The sequence below is a fragment of the Lutjanus erythropterus genome, chromosome 21, assembly GCF_056507025.1.
Source record: "Lutjanus erythropterus isolate fLutEry1 chromosome 21, fLutEry1.hap2, whole genome shotgun sequence".
Classification (NCBI taxonomy): Eukaryota; Metazoa; Chordata; class Actinopteri; order Lutjaniformes; family Lutjanidae; genus Lutjanus; species Lutjanus erythropterus.
In genome coordinates, this window is record NC_139337.1 from 29,720,814 (window position 1) to 29,735,488 (window position 14,675).

General features: G+C 41.2%; 1 protein-coding gene across 2 annotated transcripts in view; it reads right to left on the reverse strand.

Moving 5' to 3' along the window:
• Window positions 1–14,675, reverse strand: part of rnf152 (ring finger protein 152) — a 57,802-nt gene that overhangs the window by 22,799 nt on the left and 20,328 nt on the right. Inside the window, exon 2 of one of the 2 annotated variants that reach the window (XM_084747214.1) lies at window positions 11,883–11,954. The exons of the other annotated variant lie outside the window; for it this stretch is intronic. The gene's annotated coding sequence lies outside the window, so the exon portion shown is untranslated. The remainder of the gene's footprint in view (window positions 1–11,882; window positions 11,955–14,675) is intronic. 2 annotated transcript variants of the gene reach the window in all.

The following is a 14,675-nucleotide window of genomic DNA, read 5'->3' on the forward strand; positions in this document are numbered from 1 at the left end:
GGGCTACCTGTGTTCAAGTACAGATCCTTCAACCCTCTGCACAGGCTTTCAAGCTCCCTCTAATGAAATTGGTTCAGCCTCACAATACTCCCTTTCTGAGCAGATTCTGTGACTGAACACGGACGATCGAAAGCTGCGAGAAAAAAAAAAAAAAAAACAGAAAGCAATTGGTTTCCACAAAGCCCTCAGACTTTCAGTGGACGGTGAGAGCTGTTATTGTGTTGGTCAACAACATGTAGGTTACATTTAAGAAACATCTAAACTGTGAGCACAGACGGAGGACACGCTGTCTGCCTGCTGCCTGCAGACGTTAGGAGACATGTTGATGTCCAGGTTTTAATCCAGGTCTTCCTCCTAAACACTGAGACACAAAGACGTTGTCTCAGATAAATTCATGACAGTAAATTTCTCTCATTAAACACCAAACAGCAATCAACACATCTCAGTGTTAAAGCCAGTGAAGAAGAGCTTCATCGTACTGCTGAAAATATTAGTTTATTAATCAGTTAATCAATGGCAACAGTTTTAACAATCAACTAATCATTTAAGTGCAATATTTTCCAGAGGATTTGTTTAATATGGGCCTAAATGCAAACTGGGGTTGCTGATTTGGTGATCAGAAAATTAAAATAGTTTAAGTGAGGTTCAACTTTTAGACTGAATGCTAAACTAACCTGCTAAAAGCGATATAGTAAATTTTAGGATGTTTCTTTAGGATTAATGCCAAAATAGCATGCTAACATTGCTAAACTTTAATATATTATTTTTACATTAATTCCAGAAAACATAAGAACATGCTAACTTAAGCAGCTTTTAACTAGAACTAGAATAAGATCTTAATATGCTTAAAAATGGCCTGTTAAACTCTAGTATGTTAGGCACCTTTAATGTTAGTCTAGCAAAATGCAAAAACTTTAGCATATTGCTTTTATATTAATGCTGGAATCATACTGGAAACTTTTGATTTTAGATTAGCTTCATGTTAGAAATTAATAAAAACAAGGTAAATGTCAGTATGCTGCTGTCATGATACAACACAATAATAACATAGCATATTAACACACTGGTGTTAGTATGCTAAGCTTACATGCTTAACATTAAATCACCTTGGGCTATGGAATCAATAAATTATATAAACCTCATGGATGTGTTCCATAAAACACAAGGTCAATGAAGCATGTTCACGATATATTTAATTTAATTTGCCCTCTTCTAATGAGTGTGTTGGTGGTGACTTTGACAATCACAGTTCCATGAAGTACATATTAAACAGGGTTATGTTTGGTGCCGTGTCGGCTTGACTGACAGCTGTCTCAGTCTATCACCCTCAGCCATGGTGGTTGCCACTTACTCAGTTTAGTTCAGCTCCACACAGGCCAAAATCTGAGTTTCTGCCTGAAGCGGAGGACAAAGCGGTGCCGAGTGTAAACTCACATTCAGAAAGTCCTCACAGGGCCCACAGGCGTCGTCACAGCTAACGATATTCATCTGCAGCGAGTGTTACAAAGCCTCAGAGGTTTGTAAAAGAGGGACTGGTGGTGAAGTTGTTTGGTTGACAGGTGTATTATTTGTAAGAAGTTGAATTTTCTGCAATCTTGGCTTGTGCAGACTTTGATAAATAATCTCTCACAGCTGCCAGAAAAATAACACAGACTTGAAAGTGTTTTGGATTCGCTGCATCTTTCCATCACATTTACACATTGCACTCTGTTCTCTGACAGCAGCACAGGTGTGGATCGACTCCGGTGAGCGAAATGAGCTTCAGTAACACCTGGCGAAGCATTTTGCTCGGTAACCTAAATGTTAATGACTTGAGCAGTTGGTGGGCAAATTGACAGGATAACAAGCTCTGATGAGGCCCGCGGAGTTAATCAATGCCAGTGACATCCGATGAGATGGTCGTAAAAGGACCAGACAAACACACAAAGACACAGTCAATGGAGGCAACCAGGACCCAGAGCTCAGTCAATGAAGAGAGCACAATGCAAACTCAGCAAGTGAGAGCTGAACAGCCTCCGGCATCAGGGGAACAAAAATTCTTTTCAGGGTCAATGTCGACACACACCCTGTGCACAAGAAAGGATAACCGCTTCATGGTTGTATGCCTCCACCAACCAGTGAAGTTCCAGCTTACATCCATGTTTGTATAACATGTGAACAACTGAGAACTTCAATGAAAAGGTATTAAAGATATTTTTATCACTATATGGACATGTGTGATTCTAGTATATAATATAATAAGGTGTTCCTGAGATACCACATTCACTAGAATGGGATGCACATGAGGTCAGAGTTACAAAGTGACATTTAACTTTGACCTAAGTGGACATTTGTACCAAGTTTGAAGAAATTCTGTCAGAGCGTTGTTAAGACATAACGTTCACAAGAAAGGGGCAGGTGGACTTTAGGTCACAGTGACCTTGACCTTTAACCACCAAAATCTAATCAGTTCATTTCTGAGTCCACATGAACGTTAGTACCAAATTTCAAGACAGGCCCTCCATGCGTTCACGAGAATGGCACCAATGTGAGGTCAAAATGACTCTGAACTTTGACCTTTGATGACCAAAGTCAAAGTTGAGTCCAAGTGGACCTTTGGGAAAGACGTATTTTGGGTCACTGTGACCTTGACCTTTATCCAACAAAATCAAATCACTTTTTTTTCCTTTTTCTTCTTCTCTTACCACCAAAATGGAATCAGTTTATCCTTGAGTTCAGGTGGACATTAGTGGCAAGTTTGAAGAAATTCTGCCAAAGCGGCGTTGAGATATTGCCTTCACAATAAAGGGACGGATGGATTTTAGGTCACCGTGTCTTTGACCTCTGACCACCAAATTCTAACTATTTCATCCTCGAGTCCAAATGGATTTTTGTACCAAATTTGAAGAAATTCCCTCAAGGCGTTCCTGAGATACCCATATTTACGAGAATGGTACGCACGTTTGTCCTTGACCTTTGACCACCAAGATGTGATTAGTTCTCCTTTAAGTTCAAGTGGAAATTAGTGTCAAGTTTGAAGAAATTCCCTCAAAGTGTTCCTGAGTTATTGTGAGATGGACAGACGGCTGCAGGTTCAGACGAACGGATGGACAACCTGAAAACATGTTGCATGAAAACTCTAGTCTTCCTCAGATGGGAGCAGATGGGAGAGGAGTTTCACAGCAGGAGCGTTGGTGTGCAGCAGAGGTCATAAATCAGCCGCTTGGCATCGAGTGTCGTCAGTCAGGCAGCAGTCAGACTGCGGGCACGTTTCAATCAACAGGGCAACAGGCAAGCTGACAGCACGAGACGCGCGACAGCGAAGGCGCCCGAGGACTACGACCAGCTCGACTGAGATACGACACAACGGAGAGAACGGCATATATCAAGCTTTAAAACAGGAGGACAGGGACAACACCATGAATGAACGTCTGAAAAGAGAAACAGCGTATGCAAATCGAGCCTTCGAGTCAGGGATGTGGGTCGTACGTCTCCAGAGCCGATAATCATGGCAGCTTTTACATGCCATCACACATACAGTACAGCACAGAGGCTCATAAATATTCTCTCAGGCAGAAAATCCGTCTCCATTTCTATCTCTATCTTTAGCTTATCAGTCCCCTTAAAAAAAGCACTTTGCTCCCTCCGTCTGAACCCTGATAGAAGAGCCGTCTCACAGCTGCTGTTATCATGTGGTCACATCTGATCAAAGCAGGGAGACAAAAGAGATTTTAATGGCCATCATTAAAATTCACAAAGAATTGTTGAAGTTGAAAGTTCAGTCTTGACCTTGACCAGATGTCAATCAACCATCTTTCTACAAGATTCATTTAGAGGCTGTTCTGCAGCTTTCAATTAGTGCCACATTGGCTTGTAAGGGATAGTCGACCCAAAAATTTAAATTCAGTCATTATCTACTCACCCTCATGCCGACTGAAGGTCAGATTTGGTGTTTTAGTCCACTGCTGGACAACTGAAGTGAATGGTGACTAGTTTTCAAACGGAAAACAACAACAACAACAAAAAAAAACATTAAATGCCTGCATGCTGCTCATCTGGTGTAACTAAAGTCTCCTAAAGCTGCGACATGCTGTTCACTTGCATGTGCACACCATCACACCACACACCCAATTCAGATGGTGTGCGCATGAACATGGTGTAAATGATGTCTTTCAAGTCAACTTGGCATGTCTTCAAGAGACTTGGATTACACCAGATGAGCAGTATGGAGGCATTTTATATTGTTTTTTTTTTCTGTTTGAAAACCGGTCATCATTCACTTCCATTGTTTGGGAGATTCTGCAATGCTGTTTTCCTGTGAAACTCCAGCAGCATTTTACAGACTAAAAAACTAAACCTGACCTTCAATCGGCATGAGGGAGAGTAGATAATGACTGAATTTTCATGTTCCCTTGAAACCCTTTAAAGTTCTTGAACATTTTTTTTTCCAGTATGGATAACAATTAATTCAAGATGTCAGAAATACACAACTTGCAGACTTACAACGACATAGCAAACTACAGTGCATCTTTGTAGGATGCCACAATACACAACATGATCAAAAGCTTCAAAACAACTACTAAAAAGAGTTTGTTGTGAGATTGTTTTTCCAATATGATGCATATTTACAGGTGATATCACTGACCTACTGACAACTTAAGTTTGCAGCTGTCCTGTTCACTACATATCTTGTTCAAAATGGTCCAAAAAGTAAACAGATTAAGTTAACCTTTCCTATCTTTTCCATTTTTCCCTTTCCCCCCTCCCCTATTAACTAATAGATACCAAAAAACAACAATTTGGATCTTATACAGGCAGGAAATTCCAAAGAGCCATAGAGCAAGCAAACTATTCACTGGCCACTCAGTGAAAGGCCAGGCGAAAAGAACATTTGGATGCAACTCAATAAAAGGTATAATTTTAAGGCTTAGTGAGCAAATTTACAAACTCATTTTTCCAGATATAATCACTTAAAACCAAGCAACTCTAATGGTTTAACAGTGGATGCAGTGCTCACTCATTAACACAATGTCCTGTGGGTGAACATGCCCAAACAGACACCAGAATTTAATTCCAACAAACAGAGCAAATCTACAAATCTGTCTCAATTACTGAAAGCTGGAACCATCTCTCCTCCTGCAGTCCTAGTCTGAGATTTAGTTTGATCTAATGGGCATAATTATACATGAAAAGCGGGCCCGGTCCAGTATTAAGCAAACGCCGCCGCAGGAGATGCAAACATTCATTTTGAGGCCAAGTGTGGACATCCATAGATGCAATCCCATCAAATCCTGCCTTTCGGGATTTCAGATAGAGCGCCGGCAGCCAGAGAAGATGTGCTCAATTCCTCTAAAAACACGTCAATGCCACTTACAGATTCTGTGATTACCAAAACCTGCAGCTCACAAAATGAAAACTCCACCTGCCCCCGGTTAACCACTGTTCTCCACCTGTGAATTTTTGGCAACAAAGCTGAAAAATTATTTATTTCCCAAGCAAGAAGCGAGGAGGCGATTCGTTTGATCCGGCAGCCAGCTCGTGCTTTCGCTCGGGCCACCCGAGGAGTGGACAGATTATCATCGGCTGTCTGGGAGGAAGCGGAGCAGCAGGATCAGTCCCCAACCCGCCGAGGTCAGGCCTCTGGATGCAGATAAAGCTTTCCTTTTTATCAAACGCCTCGTGGAGAAAAACCAATCCCCAAAAAGCTGCAGCGTGGCAGCGGCGGAGCTGACAGCCTGAATGCTGCAAAGTGGTGAAATTATAAGAAAGGTAACGGCAGCAATTTCAAAGGCCACCTCAGGAAAATGACGCTTTTTCTTGAAATAACCAAATTGCTCTGGTTAGAAATGGGAAATTATGTAGTTATAATCCCAGACTTTCAGCAGGGCTGCAAGAGAAATAAGAGTTCATTTTCGAAAAAGCTCTGTTTCCATTTTAAAGGGGTAGTTCTGATTATTTAATAGTGGGTGGTATGAAGTTTTGAGAAGCAGAGAGGAGCACTAGCCACTTAAAAAAGTTCATCTTCGGTTAACTTTGCCATCAGACAGGCTTTTCTCACAGAAAAGCGCTTTTATACAAGCCAAATATGGCTCCACAGGTGAAATCAGTACTTCTACTTAACAGAACACAGGAGTTGATGGTCTACAGCTGCCTTGAGCGGTTAGTTTGTTTGTGTTATTATGTGACTTCAGTATCATATTTGGTATGTCAAGCTTGGAATATTTTTTTATTTTAGGAACAAAAACTATTGCTTTTGGGAAATTTGTCACACTTCACTTGGTTTGGTTCTTTTTTTTTTGATTGATGCTGTAGCGGTCTCAGAAACTGATACAAATGCTACTGTCGGGTTAAGTGGCTAAAAAACTTTTGTTGATGAGGATGTCCACAGCAGAGCATTGCTTGGCTTCTGCACTGGTGTCCAACCCTAACCCTACATCTCTAAACTTTGAACGTGCAGACCACCATCTAGATAAGTACCTCATACAACCCCACATTAAATAATCCAAACTATCCCTTTAATAAACAAGCAATTCAAACCTGAACTTTACTGGCACAGAGGCAACTAGTAAGAAACATCAAAACACTGAAATCCTGCAAGGTGACATCAAAGAAACACGAACACAGCACGCTCATGTTCGCCGTCCCGTCCAAATCGCGAGTCTTTAAACCAAAGAAAAAAACACCAGGAAGCACCGAGGCAACACATCTGACGCTGGCAGGTCCAGCTTTCTCTGGACGGAGATGCTCACATCTCTCTAATTCCAGTTCGTCCTTTCCTGTGAGTGAGGATGTGTTCCTGACACATGCCAGGGTTTCATTTGGAGGAGATCCATGTTGACTCAGTCAGTGGGAATGAATGAGACACTCACTGTGCAGCTTCATTTAGTGATTTAGGCTGATAAACTGGCTGCAATTCTACATTAAACTCTTCACCACTGCAGCTTTAGAAAGAGAATTCAATTTTGTGCCAACAGATATTTTCTAGCAATTTACCTTAAGTATTAAAATGTATTCTGTATATGGACATGTTATCTAATCACACACCTTGTATTAAAGCATGTAATGTGTAAATTATGTAACTATTCTACCTTAAAATAACAGTACACCCCATATGCCTGTTCTTGAGCTACATGTCGTGTCATATAACACTTTACAGTGGGGCTGCATATAACCATTATTTTCACTGACAATTATTTTCTGATTAGTTGTTTGGTCCATAAAATGTCAGAAAATTGTGAAAAATGTTGACAAGTGTTTTCAAATGCACACAATGATGTTCTCAAATGTTTTGTTTTGTCCACAATGCAAAGATATTCAGTTTACTGACATGAAGGAGTAAAAAAATCTAGAAAACATTCACATTCAAGAAGCTTCTTTTCTTAAAAAATTTTACTCAAAATCTGACATCCTCCGGCTGCTCCGCCTCAACTCTCCATGATTTACAGACTTTCCTGATGGACAGTACAGTGACCGCCAACCTTTCCTACCCATAACTTAGCTGCTATTTGCTAGTTAGCTCAGTTAGCTGGACCTGAAGTTCATCAGAACCAGTGTGGCATTTACACCCTTAGACCAGGAGCTTTGGGCCACTGGGAAGTAAAGGTTTTCATGTTGAGGGTGGGTAGATAACGTAACGGCTGAATGTCAGCAAAACCAAGGAGCTCCCTGCACCAGTAATCCTGTTGCTTCTTCAAACTGGGGACGTGCTGACCACCATCTACTGTAGAAAATACACTGACTATGGACAAGTACCTCATATAATCCAAACTGTCCCTTTAAGTACAAAGCTCCAGCCAGGAGGTGATTAGCTTATCTTTGCATGAAGACTGGAAGGGCCTAACCTAACCACACTGGTAAAGCTCACTAATTAACAGGTTGCATCTTGTTTGATTAAACTAATTGCTTCCTGAATCTTCTCATTCCAGCAAGAAAAACAAATGTAGTGCATTTTCCAAACTGTCATGCCATTACTTCTCCCTCTCCAGACGCAGCTGACATGTTAATAACGGATATAAATGTGGTAGAAATGTCTGCAGAGCCACTCCAGGTGAACTTCTCTTTCAGTGAGGATGAGCAGCACCTGGTGCAAACTGATGAATGTAAATCCAGCCCACTGAGGGAGCAGCTAGCTCGACAAAGATACCAACATGGACACCTGTGGGCCCTCCTGTTGCCATGACCACCAGCAGCAGCAGCAGCAGCAGCAGCAGAGTCACTGTAGCGCTATCGTCACCGGCTGCCGACGGGGACTCAGCGCTTCCTAAACAAATTAGCCCGGAGAAAACTGCTGAGGCCCGAGCCGTTTAATTACATCAACCTGAAACCAAATTATAGGCCAACTCTGCTGCGTGTAATAACTGATGCACATGAAACAAGCCCTCCTCCTCCTCCTCCTCCTCCTCCTCCTCCTCCTCCTCCTCCTCCTCCTGTCCCGCTCCATCATCAGTTTGGAACATTTATATCGGGGTATTCATTCCCAGGAGAGACAGAGAGAAATGTCAAGACAAGGGAGACATGGCTTATCCTCCCCTCCCTGGCCTTTTCGCTTCTCCTTCCATCACTCCCTCCATTCTTCCTGCTCCCCACTCTCCCTCTCCTCATTCATTCTCCGCCACACTGTCTCTTTCTCTTTTTATCCTGTCATCTACATTGTGAGGAGCGTCTCGCGGTTCCTCTGAGCCTCGGCTGTGTAAGCAGAGCAGGCGAGATGAGAAGCAGAGGTGCTGTACTCAGAATAGTCAAGCACAATAAAGCTGGATGTGATTTAAAATTCTGCCACCGCTGGAGCAAAATGAGATGTCTCCTTATTTAAAGGATCATCTGCTTTAAGAACTGCATGTCGGCATTTAAGCACAGAGTGTTGAGGTTTTCTCAATTTAAGTAGTCAGTCTTATAAAGTATGTTTTAGATAAGTGGTAACATCGGGGTCAGCATGCTCAAGGTGCAGGGCTGGACAATATGTAATTGCAATTATTTTGACTGATACTGCAATTGCAATATGATTTACCATATAAGAAGTAATGCTAATTTTTGCATCATTGTTCTCATTTTCTTTTAAAACATAGTGTTATGGTGTGATTTTTTGCAAGGATCTACACCAAACAAAGATGTTTTCTTAAGCCTGTAGAAATATGATGTGAAGACCAGCACATTTAATATAAAATGGTAGTTTGACACACATTTTGCACTCAACACATATTGCGTCTCCTGTAATATTGTGATTTCAATTAAAGTTTCACTAATTGTTCAGCCTTTTTTTTTGCTTTACTCCTGAAACTCATGTCATTTATGACAGAAATACACTTTTAAGCATTGAAAAAGGAAGCATGGAGTTTGGATTGAGATGAAGAACACTGTGCACACAGCATTTTTCAACACCCTGACAGATTAGCTGGATGCATCGCTGCAGACCATCTCAGGAGGAGAGCAGGGACAAGAGGTATGCTAACTCAGCTTGGCCTTAAAGCTGCTCCTGACTAAAGTCCAGCCGGGAAAATTAAACTGACGTATTTCTGACCATGCAACGGAAAGTCAGAGACTGTTGTGCCCACATCCTACAAAGCTCCAACACAACATCCTGGATTGAGCTGCTACACGACAATGAGGGGAGGAGGACTCTGTTTTTACATCTATGATACTTTGTGCTAAAACTCAGTCACAGTTGATGGACAAAATTTCCCAGATGTTGGACTGTTAAGTTTAAGACACACCATTTAAGGACACTGTGCATCAAAGCAGCTGCACCTATTATTTTCTATGTCCGAGCCCAACACCGACGCCGCCCCACCACCCTGCAGCACTCCACACCACTAACCGATTCCCGGCATTACTGCACCTGGGAAAAAACATCCTGTCCCCAGAAGCAAGAGCTGTGAAATGCTTCAATACAATGTTGGCAAGACTACAGACATCATTTACTTGTGTGTATCGTGGTTTTCACTGTAGTTTCAACTGTTCCTCCTGTTCTCCAACTCTACTCTCTGCCTGCAGCTGCCTGCAGTCTGTCTCCCCTGCAGCTCACCTCTCCCTCTGCTCACACGGCAACTCAACTTCCTCTCCCCGTATCTGTTTCTCAGTAACGTAACAGGGCTCCTATCAGCTGAAAGCAATATGAAGAAATAAAGCAGAAACCTGAAAGTACAAACAGCAACATAGAAGAGAAACTAAACCTCAAACCACAGAGATTCAGTCATAAACTACAAATTACTGAAAGCTGAACACATGGACTCTTCTATAGACAGGAGCTCAGTCTGACAACACAGAGCTGTTTGAGGGGAGAGATGGAGGGTCGGAGATGCTGAGGTCAAGAAATATCCCAAACCCAGTGTGCAAAATGAGGCTTTAGCCTTTAATGTGAAGATGCCGACCATATTATCACCATCTTCTTGCTGCTCTTTACATTCAGTGTCATCCAAAATCAAAAAATGCAGAATTATTTCCTGGGTGTGTACGTGTATGTATATTAGAGCTTGAACGAATCTGAAATTATGCACAATTTATTTGAATTAATTGAGTGTTGTTAAAAACATCTCACCTAACTTGGGTGAAAAGCGAGCGTGTGACTGCAGCAGAGTGAGACAGCTGCTTTGTACAAATTCAGCTCACAGCTTTGTCTGTAACTTTGTCATCAAACATCAGAGTTGAGCAACAGGAAATACAAAAGAGCAACATGACAACATCACTGTCATTTTGAAATCTGTCGCAACAAGAATGTGCAGAAGGGAGTCGGTTTAGCTTTTAGTTTTGTTCATGTGGTTCCACAGTTCCGCTCAGGTGAAAAGGGCTGTTAGGAAACTTGTAAATACTGTGTCGATTAAAAGGATCACAGGTCAAATCAACAACAGCTTAATGATTATTTACTCATTTGAGCCATTTATCAAGTAGGGTTAATTTTGTCACCTATTTTTTTTTTTTATGTAATCTTACTCTCGTGTTAAATTTCCTTGATAAATCATATTTCGTCAACCCCATCCTGCTTTTTTGTCAAGTTTTATTTTGTGTTATCTTCAGTCAGTCAGTCAGAGTGAAAAACAAATATTTTTGTCCTTTTTTACTCACCAGATTATATCTGTTATATTTTAGTCAATCCAGACTAGCCACAATTTTAGTTTTCTCAAAAGCTATTTTATGCCCACATGTCCACCTTGTCTCTGTCTCCCAGACCCTGTTGCTGTCATTGTTACCTTTCACTTGTATTTAGTAAAATAGTTACATTTCATTTCCTCTTTTATGCCAACAAAAATGAAGACATTTTGATAGAGTTTTTATTCTTTATAGTACATTTTAGGTCAATGAACATATTTTGTCATAGTTTTTTCGTCATACTGTTAGGCAACTTGTAAATACAGTGTTGATTAAAAGGGTCACAGGTTGGGAACACTACATTAGTCGATAAATGAAAATCAATAAAAGATTAGTGATTATTTACTCATTTGAGATGTTTATCAAGAAGTGTTCATTTTGTCAGCTATTTTTTTGTAACCTAGTCTTAGTCCAGTGTTAAATTTCCTTGATACTTTTTTAAAATCATATTTAACCTCATCCTGCTGTCTTAGTGAAGTTTTAATTCAATAAAATTTGGGGTATTTCAGTCTTATCTTAGTCAAAGGAAACCTGAAATATTTTACTTAAGTTTCAGTCAAAAACAAATAAATTTTGATAAATACATTTTAGTCTTCTCTGTTTTTTCTTCCAGGACATTTCATGTTGAAATAGATGTTTCTGTCTCAAAAAAAAAAAAAAGACATTTGACGAACATATTTCATCATAGTTTCCGTTGATGTAATAACACTGTTAGGCAACTTGTAAATACTGTGCTGATTAAAAGGGCCACAGGTCAACAGGTCAGGAAATTCTGAAATAGTCAATAGCTAAAAATCAATAACAGTTTAGTGATTACTTACTCATTTGAGCCGTTTATCAGGAAATCATTTAGTGATCCCAGCTTCTCAAAGAGCAGAATCTGCTGCTTTTCTCTGCAGAAGACATTAAAATACGCCACATTAGGCTGCGGAAGTTTATTATGAACATTTTGACACTTTGATTAACTGGTTACTTAAAAAATACCCATTAATTTAATGAAAATAATAATTAGATGCAGCTGTAGAGTTCTTCCTGTTGTAACGTATTCACCACCTCCGTTCAGGCAGCAAATAATTCAAAGTGAATAAATGAAACCGTTTTGAGGAACATGTGCTGCTGCTGCTGCTGCTGCTGCTGCGCGGCTCTGACGCTCTTATCGATTCATTATAAAAACATTACCGTTTGACTCGTGTTTACCTTTTCAGTTAGAAAGACGACTACAGCAGCCGCGTGAAGGCGAGTTGTATTGTTTATCTTGAAACCATTACAGCGCCATCCAGGCACTAAGGCAATTAATTACGGAATTATACCATGCTGGTGCACAGTGAATGCAATAGGCCCTGGGGGCTTTTTTCTCATTACCAGGTACACACTGTCCTACACGGGCGAAGCAGGGGAGGCTTTTAATAACATTTAGTATTCAGATTAAACTGTTGTTTGCAGCCAAAGCTCCGGCTTCCAGGGTTTCGGCTCCAAAGTAGGATCAATTTACAATCCAATTAATTCAAATTGTGTGGAAACATGCTCACAAGGAGGAAAACAATCGTCTGTCCCATTAAGGAAAAGACAAACAGGGTCTGGAGCAGAAAGGGGGGGCACCTGATGTGTTTGACATGTTTCCTCTGATGATCCAGAACACAACAATAAAGACGCCTGTTGCAGGAATTAAAATCCGCCCCAACTGAAACACACTGTTGTGACTATTTTTTTGTTCGTAACAAAACTCTGAGGGGCTGCAAGTGGGTCTGTTGAGTGCTTTGAACTTTGTTTTATTCTCAGTTTAGATATTTAGACCAATTAGGGCTTCACGGTTTGGTGAAAAAGTTGATTATTATTGCCGATATTGCAATATGCGATATGATTAGTGGAAACGATCAGTTCTGCACCACAAATTTACTAAAATCACTGAAAGAAAAACTATTAAAATCATGATGATGTGATATTTTATTGAGGTCTGAATCAAACAAACATGTTTTCTTTCATCTGGAGAACAGGATTATTTGGTCAGGTCATCTCTGCAGCTCTACAGAACCTCATTATAATGATGTTTTCTCACAAATCTTTCCTGTTTCAAAAGATTTTGGTACCGTTTCCGAGATTTGAATATTGCACTTGGCCATATTTGGAAAATAACTGTGTAGCCCTAAAACAGATATGGTTAACAAACAGCACAAACCATGATGTTGGTGTCAGAAGTAGGGCTGCGACTAATGATTATTTTCGTAGTCCATTATTTTGTTGATTGATTGATTAATAGTTGTTTGCCTTTAAAATGTCGATGTTGATCAATGGACCCGAAGCCCAAGATGACGTCCCAGAAATAGAGTTCTCTTAGATTTCAAAAATTCAACATTTCCAACAGACTGTTTCAGATAAAGTCAAATAAACTACGATCGTCTGCATGTTTCATTTAAAAACGATGAAATCTCCACCACTGTCACTGCATGTCTCAGCTGTATCGTCTGTGTGTGTGTGTGTGTGTGTGTGTGTGTGTGTTAAAGTGTGTGTGTCAGAGGGGTCAGCTCCCGCTGCACCACATGTGACCATCAACCTCCCCGCTGGCAAGGTGCTGAGTGAAGCCTCGCCGGCTGCCATGGAGACACGCACGGAGACACCGAGACGCCTGATGTAGCAGAAGCAGGGAGAGAGCCGACTGGCCCAGTTTGTCATTCTGTTTGTGTGCTGATTCAGACTTGAAACAGGTAAAGCCAAAAAGAAAAAGAGGGACGGAGGAGGGGGGTGAAGTCAGTGAAGCGCTTCTCCAGGGCAGTAAAGACACATTAGAGGCCCAGTGGAGGATTTGTGATGGATGAAGTAAATGGGATGCTGCTGCAGACTCCCTGGCGACCGGGACGATATGAGGACGTTTTTTTTACTGCTTTGCTAAGTTATCTTCTGAGGAGCATGTGTGAAATTCACAGCGATATTCCCTTTTATTGTGTAATATAAAAAACAGTTTTAGTATGTGGATTGCATATAAAACAGCCGGCGTGTGACTGACCGGTCCATCAGGATCAAAGGCAATCACACACACGTGTCATCTCATTTCGACAACCCGTTCCCACGCTGTATCCTTTTCTGGATGAAAATGAAAGAAATAAAAATCATTCATTTCAGCACCCTTTCCGCTCCGTCCCCGCCGCCCGTGACTTGTTTTACGTCCAACAATGATCCGCGGAAACGCTGCCAAGCAAATAAATTTGGCTGCGAGGACAGGCTCATTGGCAGCGCTGAACGGAGTGAGCGGCGGTAAATCCAGCGGCACTACGTCTTTATTACGGTGTGAATGGATGGAGCGACACAGAGGTCTGGTTCAAATTCGAGGTGGATTGAGTGGAAAAGAAAGGAAGAGTATCATTTTTTCCCTCTGACAGTGAGTGAAAAGGTCACTCAGTCTTGCAAAGGAAGGTAAAACAGATTCAACTTTTACCTTCACAAACCTCCATCTTTATTTTCTATCAAATTCTGATGAGCCTGCCAACAACGGGCCAATCACAAACAGCTAAAGACAGAGCGATCTGCCTACACAGAGCTGATGGTGAGCCTCCAACTATCCTGCACATCGATCAACCACTCATCAACCATCCAGAGACCGGAACCAGCTGGTTTTCAGC